At 39.6% G+C, this 10,313-nt stretch overlaps 1 protein-coding gene across 3 annotated transcripts in view; it reads left to right on the top strand.

Moving 5' to 3' along the window:
- The first annotated feature begins 45 nt into the window (after positions 1–45).
- dtnbp1b (dystrobrevin binding protein 1b) overlaps positions 46–10,313 on the top strand; it is a 79,367-nt gene continuing 69,099 nt past the window's right edge. For 2 of the 3 annotated variants that reach the window (XM_028597679.1, XM_028597677.1), the window contains exon 1: positions 46–132. The gene's annotated coding sequence lies outside the window, so the exon portion shown is untranslated. Of the gene's footprint in view, positions 133–2,233; positions 2,396–10,313 lie in introns of those variants that run through there. The other variant, XM_028597678.1, reaches the window with a different exon arrangement.

Genomic DNA, 10,313 nt, shown 5'->3' with positions numbered 1-10,313 from the left:
CTCCCGTGCCTGAAAGTGTGAGGAGTCCACTGCGCCCTCATCTGGCGCGCCTGTTGCACAGAGCAAAAGTGACTTTCAACACACCTGCTCATATTAATTAGACATTTGAGCGAAAATTCAGCAGAGCTTGGGGTGAGTTTTATGGTTTAATGGCTTGTATACCGGTTTCCCCCATCGGTCTGTGTAAATAATGTAAGGGAATGCAGTCCAGAAATAGCTGTGATAACGGGGAAATATCCCGCAAATATCTGCAGCTGCTGTAAAAAGCTTTTATGAATGTTTCATGATGGCATCTCCGTTGTGTTCCAACCTTTCCTATAGTAGGTTATTCCTGCTTGTGTAACGCTAAATGTTTTTTGCACCGAAGACACGTTGACAGTGTAGACTTCTTAATTGAAGTTACTTTAGATAGATATAGACAGATAGATAGACATTTTTATTGATCCTTTCGGAAATTCATCTTGCACCATACAGCTCATCAGACAGACAAAAGACCACAACAGGACCACTAAACCCCCCGCATAACAACAATACACAACATCAAATATCTCTACATTATAAAATAGTAAAATGCAGTATCATTAGCACCAGTGGGCTATCAGTAGTAAGGTGCAACATCACAACAACACATTGACATTTTAATATCATACCAAAGTACAGTATTATCACACGGAAAGGATCAAGTTATTTCCCCTAACTCCTTAGCTTTATCAAGGCGATGAACAAAAGGCTGAGATAAAAGTGACTTCCCTGTCTTCATTGCTGACAGGAAGAGTGATAAAATCCTAATGAAATAAGACAATTTTTTTCACCCAAGCTACTGAAATACTGCTTTTGCTGTTTGGTTCCTGCCTACTTATAGAGAGCAATTTCATAATTAAATGTTTATTCAGCCTCATCTCTTAAACAATATGAATTCATTTATGATATATTATTCATCGACAGTGTTGTAATTTCCACAGTGGGAGACAGACCAGGCCAGAAGACACTGCAGAAAACTGCAGCCTCACACTCATACACTAGGGAGGCATGGTGTTCAGCCAAGCCTTGTGTTTGTCTGCCAGGAGACATTTTAGAGTAGAGGCAACATGCCTCTCAATATTTTTGTGCTCTCCCACCACTACATTCCTGACGTAGCATCAGTGACTCAGATACAACAGTACCCGTAGGAGCTCATAAACACAATCACTTCATCGTTCAGTTACTGTATTGACGGATTTACTTAGAATAAGTGTGAGGTGAGATTACAATTTACATCGTGAGGATGCATTACATCTGTTTCATATCTCTTTATTTGTACGTTTTTTCAACTGGTCAAGAAAGAAGAATGCTGATAATAATGAGAAGCAGCCTTGTTTTTGTCTATGATAGCTTGGTTTGTTCAAATTTATCAGCCTCTTAAATGAAAATAAGATAAGAATCTTTATTGTCATTGCACATCGGGTATACAATGAAATTGCAGTGCTTCTTTGGCCAGTGCTTAGTAAATATAAATAAAAACAATAAAGGAGAGAAGCAAGTAATATATACAACATTTACACATCATAGCTACACACTTTATGAATTTAGGGACCTGATGGTCCAGGGAAAGTTGTTGTTTTTGAGTCTACTAGTCCTGCTCTTGAGGCACCTGTACCTTCTGCCAGAGGGCAGGAGGTTGAACAGGTGCTGTCCTGGGTGTGAGGGGTCGGCAGTGATTGCCCTAGCTCTCCTGAGACACCGTATGCTGGCGATGTCTTCCAGCAAGGGTGGGGGACCGCCAGTGATATGTTGTGCTGTCTTTATGACCCTCTGCAGGTTCTTTCTGTCCACCACATTACAGTTGGCATACCAGGCGGTAATGCAGTACGTCAGGACACTCTCAATGGTGCTGCGGTAAACAGTTTCTCCTCCAGATGGCTCCTTCTAAGTATCCTTAGGAAGTGGAATCACTGACAGGCCTTTTTTACCACCGCGGATGTGTTGGCAGTCCAGGAGAGGTCCTTGGCTATATATGTGCTGCTCAAGTTTGAGAGTTTAAGTAACTTTGATTGGTCAATGAAGGAGCATTCATCACAAACATCTTAAAAACATCAGTGAGTTCATTTTGTGTGTGGTTAATGATAAACATTGCCATTATTTAATGAGCACCAGCAACTTTACTATGGCCTCATTCCCCTATACACCAAAATTGACTCAACAGATTTTATCAGCTGTAACATGACGTGTATTTCTGTTTGCGATAAGCTCAGCCTGTCTGGAGTGGCGGCAGTGTTCTTTTGCCCCGAGGTGACGCAAGAAGGTATATGATGAACAAACGGAGAGACGTGCAGTCTGCGCAGCCGTTCTAACCATAAATGGAAAAGCAAGGAAGATAGCAAGGGACCTCACGTCCACTGTCGACGAGGGAAAGGAGGTGCTTTCCCGAGCACGACACAGCCACACACGCACACATGTACACTCATGTACTCTACTACTACACTCAGAACACCAGCAGGTACACACAGAAATTTTAGTGGTTGCTGTATTTAGTATATTTTGCTGTATTTATACATTTAATTTGCTATACTATCCTCCTATATTTATATCTCTTTGTGCACAATAATAGATTATAGAAGCGCTGCTGTTTCTAAATACTTGCTTTTGGTTCTTACAAATTTACCTTGGTGCACTATTACAGTGTTATTATCAAATATAGATAATAATAAAAAATATATTCTTTGGAATTGAATACCAATACATGCATGCAAGAAGAACTAGAATACAATGAATATGGAAACACAAAAACAACATTTATCTATTAAGACTCCCCTTTTGCACATCTAGGTCAATTTTGGGGGAAGGGCATTTTTTTACCATCTGGGCACTCGCACAAACACAGACCATTTGCAGACTCCTGGTTCACGGCTAGGATGACATCATGCAATGTGACATCACTTCCCTTTGAGGCAAGTCACCGCTTACTCGACTGGAGCGTGAACACATAGGCATGCTGGGGTGCGTGCGTGCGTGCGTGCGTGCGTGCGTGCGTGCGTGCGTGCGTGCGTGCGTGTGTTTGTGTGTGTGTGTGTGTGTGTGTGTGTGTGTGTGTGTGTGTGTGTGTGTGTGTGTGTGTGTGTGTGTGTGTGTGTGTGTACATGTGGGCACATGACATCACAGCGTCATCACTGCCCATCTCCATAGCCAAAGCTGTGCCTCTTGAAGCAGAGATTATGTCAGAAAGTGCCATGCTAGCAGAGATTCATGCGGCTGTTGTTGTTATTGTTGTGGTGGTAGCCTTTATTACATTCTTACATTACCTTGATTCCTTTCAATCTATCTCTTGTAAACTGGAAGAAGAGCAGCAAAAGGAGCTGACATATTAGTCAAAAGGAGGGACTTGTTTGCCCAAATATGAGGAAATGCCAAATGGCAAGCAGCTCCTCTGAGTCCAAAGAGAATCAACAGTTCTGGTCAACGGATTATAACGATCAGTCGTCACCACGTGGATGCTCACAAGATGAAGATTCATCATCAGATTCAGATGTGGAGGCAGAAAGTGCAATGAAGAGGAGCCAGAGGTTCAGCAGCTCTTTCATCTTTGGAGAAGATCATCAGCTACAGTCAAAGAATGAGGACAGAGAAGAAGAATTGTCGCCAAAGAACTCTAATGAAGTAACGGAGCAGGTGGAGGCAGAATTTGCAGCAGAATGCGTGCAATTGGAGAAAAAGGATGCTTTTTGTGACACACATCAACCTCCGAGGTCAGGTTTATTCAGGCCTCAGGAATTATGGCTAGCAATGACAAGATGTCTCTCCTTCAGATGGCCTCCTTGTCTGTCCATCAACAGACAAAGTACCAGGAAATTAGCCTACCAAGTGGACCTTGACCAATCAGAGGACACGTGGTCGTCCATCAGCTCCACATCAACCAATGAGAGCGCTTCAAGTACACCTACCTCAGATGATAGAGAAGTGGCATTGGTAAAAAATGAGGAAGTCCGAGGCAGAAAAAAAAGTGGTCCACCCCCTTGTTGCGGGGTGTCTTATTCCTCCCCCAGGCTGCCGAGAGCCAGACAAGCTACGGACTCTGTGTTAGCTTCAATGATCTTGGAGAAAGAAATGTTCCTGAGGATTGACCTGGTAGATTCAGGCACTGAGGGGGATGATTTACGCTACCGGGCAGAGTGGAAGCTGTCAGAGAGAACTAAGGAACTGGCAAAGGGAGTCTGGCTCTCTCGAAGCCAAGCAAAAATAATGGATTGACATATTAAGTTAGAGGTTTGGTTGCCTTTGATGGGGTAGTCTATATTATTATTCACTCATCAAGTTAGATTGGTTATTGCAACCATCAGTAAATTGGTTATTATAATCATCTAATCTTAGTTTATGTGACTACTGATAAGATGTGGCCTAGATTTCAATGAATAATCAGTAAGATTGGTTTTGCATGATGGCTGTGTAAACCACTGTGTACTGATACAAACTGTGCTGATACAATGCCGTGACTGTAGCTAACTAATTAGAAATGCTATTTTCAGAAAAACAGCACAGCACAGTTAGTGTTAATGTGTATTTTTACGCCTTTTTGGGTCTCTCAGAGAACATTTTATACATGGCTGGTTCCATGTGAGGAGCCAGGGGAGACCTAATAGAATATGTCGTGTATGAATAAAAGCCTTTTTGTGATATAGGTTTTACTTTTTAATGATACTTTATATTATAACACAATGTATGTTGGAAATGTCTGTATGCTTAGAATAATTTTATGTGTTACATTTTTTAATTTTACAGAATAATAGGATTTATTGTCACTGTGCATCAGAACAATAACAGAAAAGCAATGTGTTTTTTATACAGCTACCAAAGAAATTTAACAGATTACAGTCCAAGCTCACATTCAAATTTCATAGTCAGTGTGTGCCAGCAGTCTTTAGTAAATCCCACTTTTTTTAAATTAATTTGGTGATTTGTGTTTTAAAAGTCTCTGACAGCATCTTTAATGTCTTGGGGGTTGTGTGGGTAAAAACATGATGGGAAAGCTCAAATCTAACAGCCTTTCATTACACCATTATGAGACAAAATAAATTGAAATAATGTAACGTCCTCAAATTCTGACAATCGAGTTGTTAGGCACCTTTTGAAGCCATTGCAGGCAATATGACAATGTGTGGCTGCACAATTATGATTTTGCAAAGTGCTATATTATTGCTGCTTTTCCAAACAGGAGCATCCATCAGTGTTTCTATGCAAAGCTGTAACCTATTTTCAGCATTGATGCACATGCTTAACTACTTTTCACATAACAGAGCTATGCTTTGGCTAAGGTTATGAATAGGGATATGGACAGTATGTGTACAGTGTATCTCCTCAATCAGTAGTATTACATTTGACTATGCCACTATGTAAAAAGTATAAAGACATCACACAATGCAATACATGTTTTAATATAGTACTTTCCTCAATGCAAACTGTATGTTTATGTTATTATTTTTCTTTCTTGAACAGCAGTCTCACTATCATTAATTTTATGGCTGGCTTGTCATCTTTTCATTTCCACTTACATCCTGTTTATGTCTATGCATTCATAGCAGGCAGTTCATCATGCAAATTATATCTTGTAACAAAACACATGCAACAAGTTGTTCTATCACTGGGGCATTTTTTCTAGTTTCTCAGTCTTGTGACTGATTATTGTAACCGTATGAACCGTATCATATTTGCATTGAGGAGCTGGCATGAGGTGTGTAGGCATAGAGAGAGTTGCTTGGCTTGACTGCCAGTGCCAGTTACCATTATCACTGTAATGAGGAGTGCTGGGGAAATAGGAAGGTGAGAATGGAGGAAGATGGGAGATAATGAACAATGTTGCTTAGATTATAATTTTTATTTTTTTAAACTTACAGAGTGGTGTATGCATTCTCTACATTAAAACTGTATATCTGGCCCATAGCAACACGAAGATGAAAAGACAGGAGGAGAGAATGAAGAAGTGTCTGTAAAGGCAATTTGTGTATATGTGAAAAGGATGAGAAAAAGGAAAGCAATTAGTCTCATCTGTTGTGAGCTAGGAGTTTCATCCCTAAAGCCACACAACTGACAACCCATCATCACTAATGACTGCCTCATTGGGCAAATGATACATGCACCACAGACGATGACATAGTCTTGTAGCGAGTATTCAATGATAATCCGATTACTTTTGGGTATTATGATTTAATACTGAATGTGTGACTCCTCATCTCAGAGTCATTATAGTGGTAGTAGTACTATAGCAGTATAGTAGTAGAGTACTGAAATGAGACTAAATAGCAAGTAGACGACTAATGAGTAAGTAGGATTTAAGATTAGTTTAACAACTTTAGGTGATTTATGCATTTGATATTACAGTATTTGAATTCATTTAGGCATTTATTTTCTTTGAAATTTTGCCAGATCCATTGTTACTAGGTAATGTTTTGTTATATGCAGTTTAAGTAATACTTTATTAAATCTGTGGAGAAGTCCATCTGCATTTGAGCCATTCCAACAAATGAAGAAGAAGAAAGAAACTACTGGCTTGGAGCCTAGTTTTAGTTGAGTTATCATATGCAAAGCTCCTCAACATTTTCTGCAAATTGTGTTGGATTGCACCCTAGATAAAAGTTTATGAAATTAGATTTCATTTTTTATTTTAGGCTTTATTCTTTTTTGGTTTGGCACTGCTGCAGAAGTCAAAGTTCACAGATGCATGTATTATACATTCCCCATAGTTATCCATTGAGACAACAACATTATGGAGGGGTGAAAACAAGTGAAATCAATGTGAAATAGCGAGATATACGTGTATGCCTAATGATCTCTATGACATCACCATCTAACAGGTGGTTGCTTTACAATGTAAGGTCACCTGTCCATAAGCAGAGATGGGTTTCTACAGTGTCAAATATTTTCTGTTGTCAGCAGTTTTTTTTTACCAGTTTGACTTCTGAACATAAACTCTTTCCTGACTTTGTCTTTGGCTGGCTATTCCAGAAACTACCAACAGCCTGACCTCGTCTGGCAGGAAGCACTCACAAGATTGTAATGATACTATCATACCCTGGCAATTGTCAAGACTGCAAGAGTAAAAAAGAAGTGTTCCTCATCTGTCTTCAAGAGAGGGACAAAGCGTAGAATGGCATTCTCCTCTTTCCCGGTTCATCCTCTCAGTCATAAAAGTGCGTTTGTAAACTGTGCTGGAAGGAAACGTCCCCAAAGATATAGTTACATAATGTGGTGTTGGGCTGTGTTGGGCTCCCTGCAGAGGACACACGTCCCAGTCGCCAAAGGACAAATGTGACTTCATGGAATTTTCAGGTCTTAGGAGGCTCGCCAGACAGTAATTGCTTCATCTCCTTAGCCTTTTAGTTATATTCTATTAGATTTCAAGCTTTTTTAGAAAATCCATAAATCTATAGCCCCAAGTATAATCCCACTGCTGCTTGCATGCATTTAGACATACTTCATGCCCTCTCTTAGATTATCTAATGACCAAAGTTTTAATATAGGGAGAAAAAGCGGTCTTACATAATGTTAATATTTTATATTGGGCCTCTGCTAGATCACAACTTCTTTAAGAATGTAGAATGAGAATTGTGGAGCTCTTTCTCTCTTGACAGGCTTCAAATAAGTTAGAAAAGGATTACAGCATATTGAGGAGGCCATTCTTTGCTCACAGGGAATAGGTCCCAAGTTCAACTGCTAGCCGCTGTCCTTTTTTTCATGGAGATGGCTTCATATGGGTTTGCTGTGGTTTTTCTTCCAGACATGAAAGTTAGATGAAGTGGAGACTCTAATTTTATATTGCACACAGTATAAATGTGAGTGTATTTGTGAAAGGGTTGTGATTGATGAGTTATCGCTTAGGGTGTTTTCATTTTTACCATCCAATGTGAACTGTTAGGCTGTGCTATTCTCAACAGAAATAAGTAGGTGTAAACTAGAATAAGATAAATATTGTGGTTAAAAAGTACTTTATTGCCAATCATAGACATGGTGTGCAGAGGAATTGTTTTTCCATACAGTTGTATAAAGATTTCCTTCCATTTGCCATTAATAGGTTCATTTTCACTACTGCATTTTCATTCAATGCTAATTTATTTATTTTATTTAGTGCATATCAAGAGGATGTAGACTGTATATTTGAACACAGATTTCTGAATTGGGGAAACCACACACACTCACAAGTATAAAGATGTAGGCTATATGTGCACATTTTATAACTTGCTTCTTTGTGGTCTGCAGGTTAATTTGGCTACATAGTTTCATAATTCCCTATTTGCACCCCTGTATACTTTTTCAACCAAGGAAAAGTGTTTAATTTGTGTCGGTTAAGGGAGGTTAATCCATTTCATTCCAGCTCACTTTGATTCCTTCATGTATAATAGATGTAACCTATTGTTTGTGGATGTGGTACATAGCATGCAGATGGGACTCAGCCTCAGGTGTGAGCTCGCTGAAGTAACAATAATACCAATAGTAGCATATGGGGGCAAAGGGGAAAATTGGCAAGTTAAGCACCTGACTTAGGATGATGAATTGGTGTTGGGAATCGATTTGTCTGTGTGCGTGTGCGTGTGTGTCTGTGGAGGACAAAGAAGAGTGTGATGGATGATTCCAGCAGGGTCATTTGTGACGATGGCCAAGATTAGTCAGCCCTGGACACATACACATGCACAATAATGCCAACAGGCTTTGCAGATGGACAAAATTACTCTGGTGACATAATTTGTGTTTGGGATTCTTATGAGATGTGTTTGTTCTTGTGGATTCATAGTCTGCTGCATACATATGCATGGAATACCAACGTGGCGTTATGCTACAGCACAGGACGCGACTGTATGATAGATTACTATCATAAGACTCTCTGCAGTCATCTCCTGAACCTCACTCACATTGTTGGAGAAACCTTCAGCTGGGGATTAAGCCATACTGGACTTTGCTGCCAAATAGGATGGGCATAACTAATTTTCCCTAATAATTCCCATTAGTAATGCCCTTCTTCCATCCTCACCCATAAAATCCAGTAAGCCCAAAGCAACTGGATCTGCTGAATAGTAAGAAATTTAATTTCTCCTCATCTGTGAGGCTTCATCATACTTTTTCCATCAGAACTAAAGAAACCTTTTAAGATGAGTGGCGATATATTCCATGATAAATGACAAATTCTAAATAGGGTTCAATGGAACTTAAAACATTTCTGCTTGTATGGTGACCCAAACCTGTTATAGGATTACCAAAATTAACTTTTTCATTAAATCTGAAATTAATAACATTTAAACTTTTTGCTTATGTCATCTCACTTTGTCCTAGTTGGTATCTAGTTCCTGTATCTAACAGAGGTAAAAGTCAGGCACCTGTTTCAGTGAAGAATCTCTAAAAACTTGTGTAATGGGTAATGTGTTTTTAGAGATTCTTTACTAAAACTACTCAGGAGCGGCTGTTTCCTAACAAGTCTGTCATATCAACGTTAAAGGTGATATGTCTATGTCGTTTACAAACTGTTTCTGCTGCCCATAAGTGGCAAAAATGCTTTAGGGATCCTATTTTATGGTCCAGTGTGTTACAAGTCAAGCCGTGACGATCCATACTGGTCAATGGCTCAAAGAAAGCCTTTTTTTCAAGACACTAAGTACCATTTACATTGATGTGTTTGGGTGATAATTTACAGAGGTTGCTATCAGGCAGGAGCCACAGTTTTCTTAGAAATGCCTCAAGAGGGTTTCCAGTTTCACAAGAAGTGCTGGTAAAAAAACATTCCACGTGTAAGAAGGTAAATGCATTTCTAGACATCACTGAATCTTGGGAAAAATCTTCCAAAAGGCATGGAACATAAAAATCACCTTGTTTTCAGGTTCAATAATCTCTATTTAATTGTCTTGGGCAGAATAGTAATAACATGAGCATAGAATGTTATGCAGTCAGAGCTAATCAGATAGAAATGTGCTGTCATAGCAACCCTTGCGGTGAGTTACTGTAGGTATCTGTCATGTTCTTTGATGCAAAATAACCCACTCCTGTTGAGCTGACTGCAGCTTCTCATTTGGCATGTGTCTATATTTTTCTCTCAATTTTACTCACATGAACCACAGTCAATCATACCATGAAATACTGTATTAAAGGTGCTCTAAGTGATGTGACGCGTTTTTTAGGCTACAACATTTTTCGTCACATACAGCAAACATCTCCTCTTTATCCGCTAGCTGCCTGTCCCCTGAACACACTGTAAAAAAACGCGGTCTCTGAAGACCGCTCAGGCTCCACAAATGGCAACAAACAAACTGCGCCAACCTGCCCCACGAACCATAACAGTGTTCCAGCCAATAACCGTCAAG

Source organism: Perca flavescens, chromosome 14 (assembly GCF_004354835.1).
Source record: "Perca flavescens isolate YP-PL-M2 chromosome 14, PFLA_1.0, whole genome shotgun sequence".
NCBI classification, from domain to species: Eukaryota; Metazoa; Chordata; class Actinopteri; order Perciformes; family Percidae; genus Perca; species Perca flavescens.
This window is presented reverse-complemented; position numbering and strand designations above follow the sequence as displayed.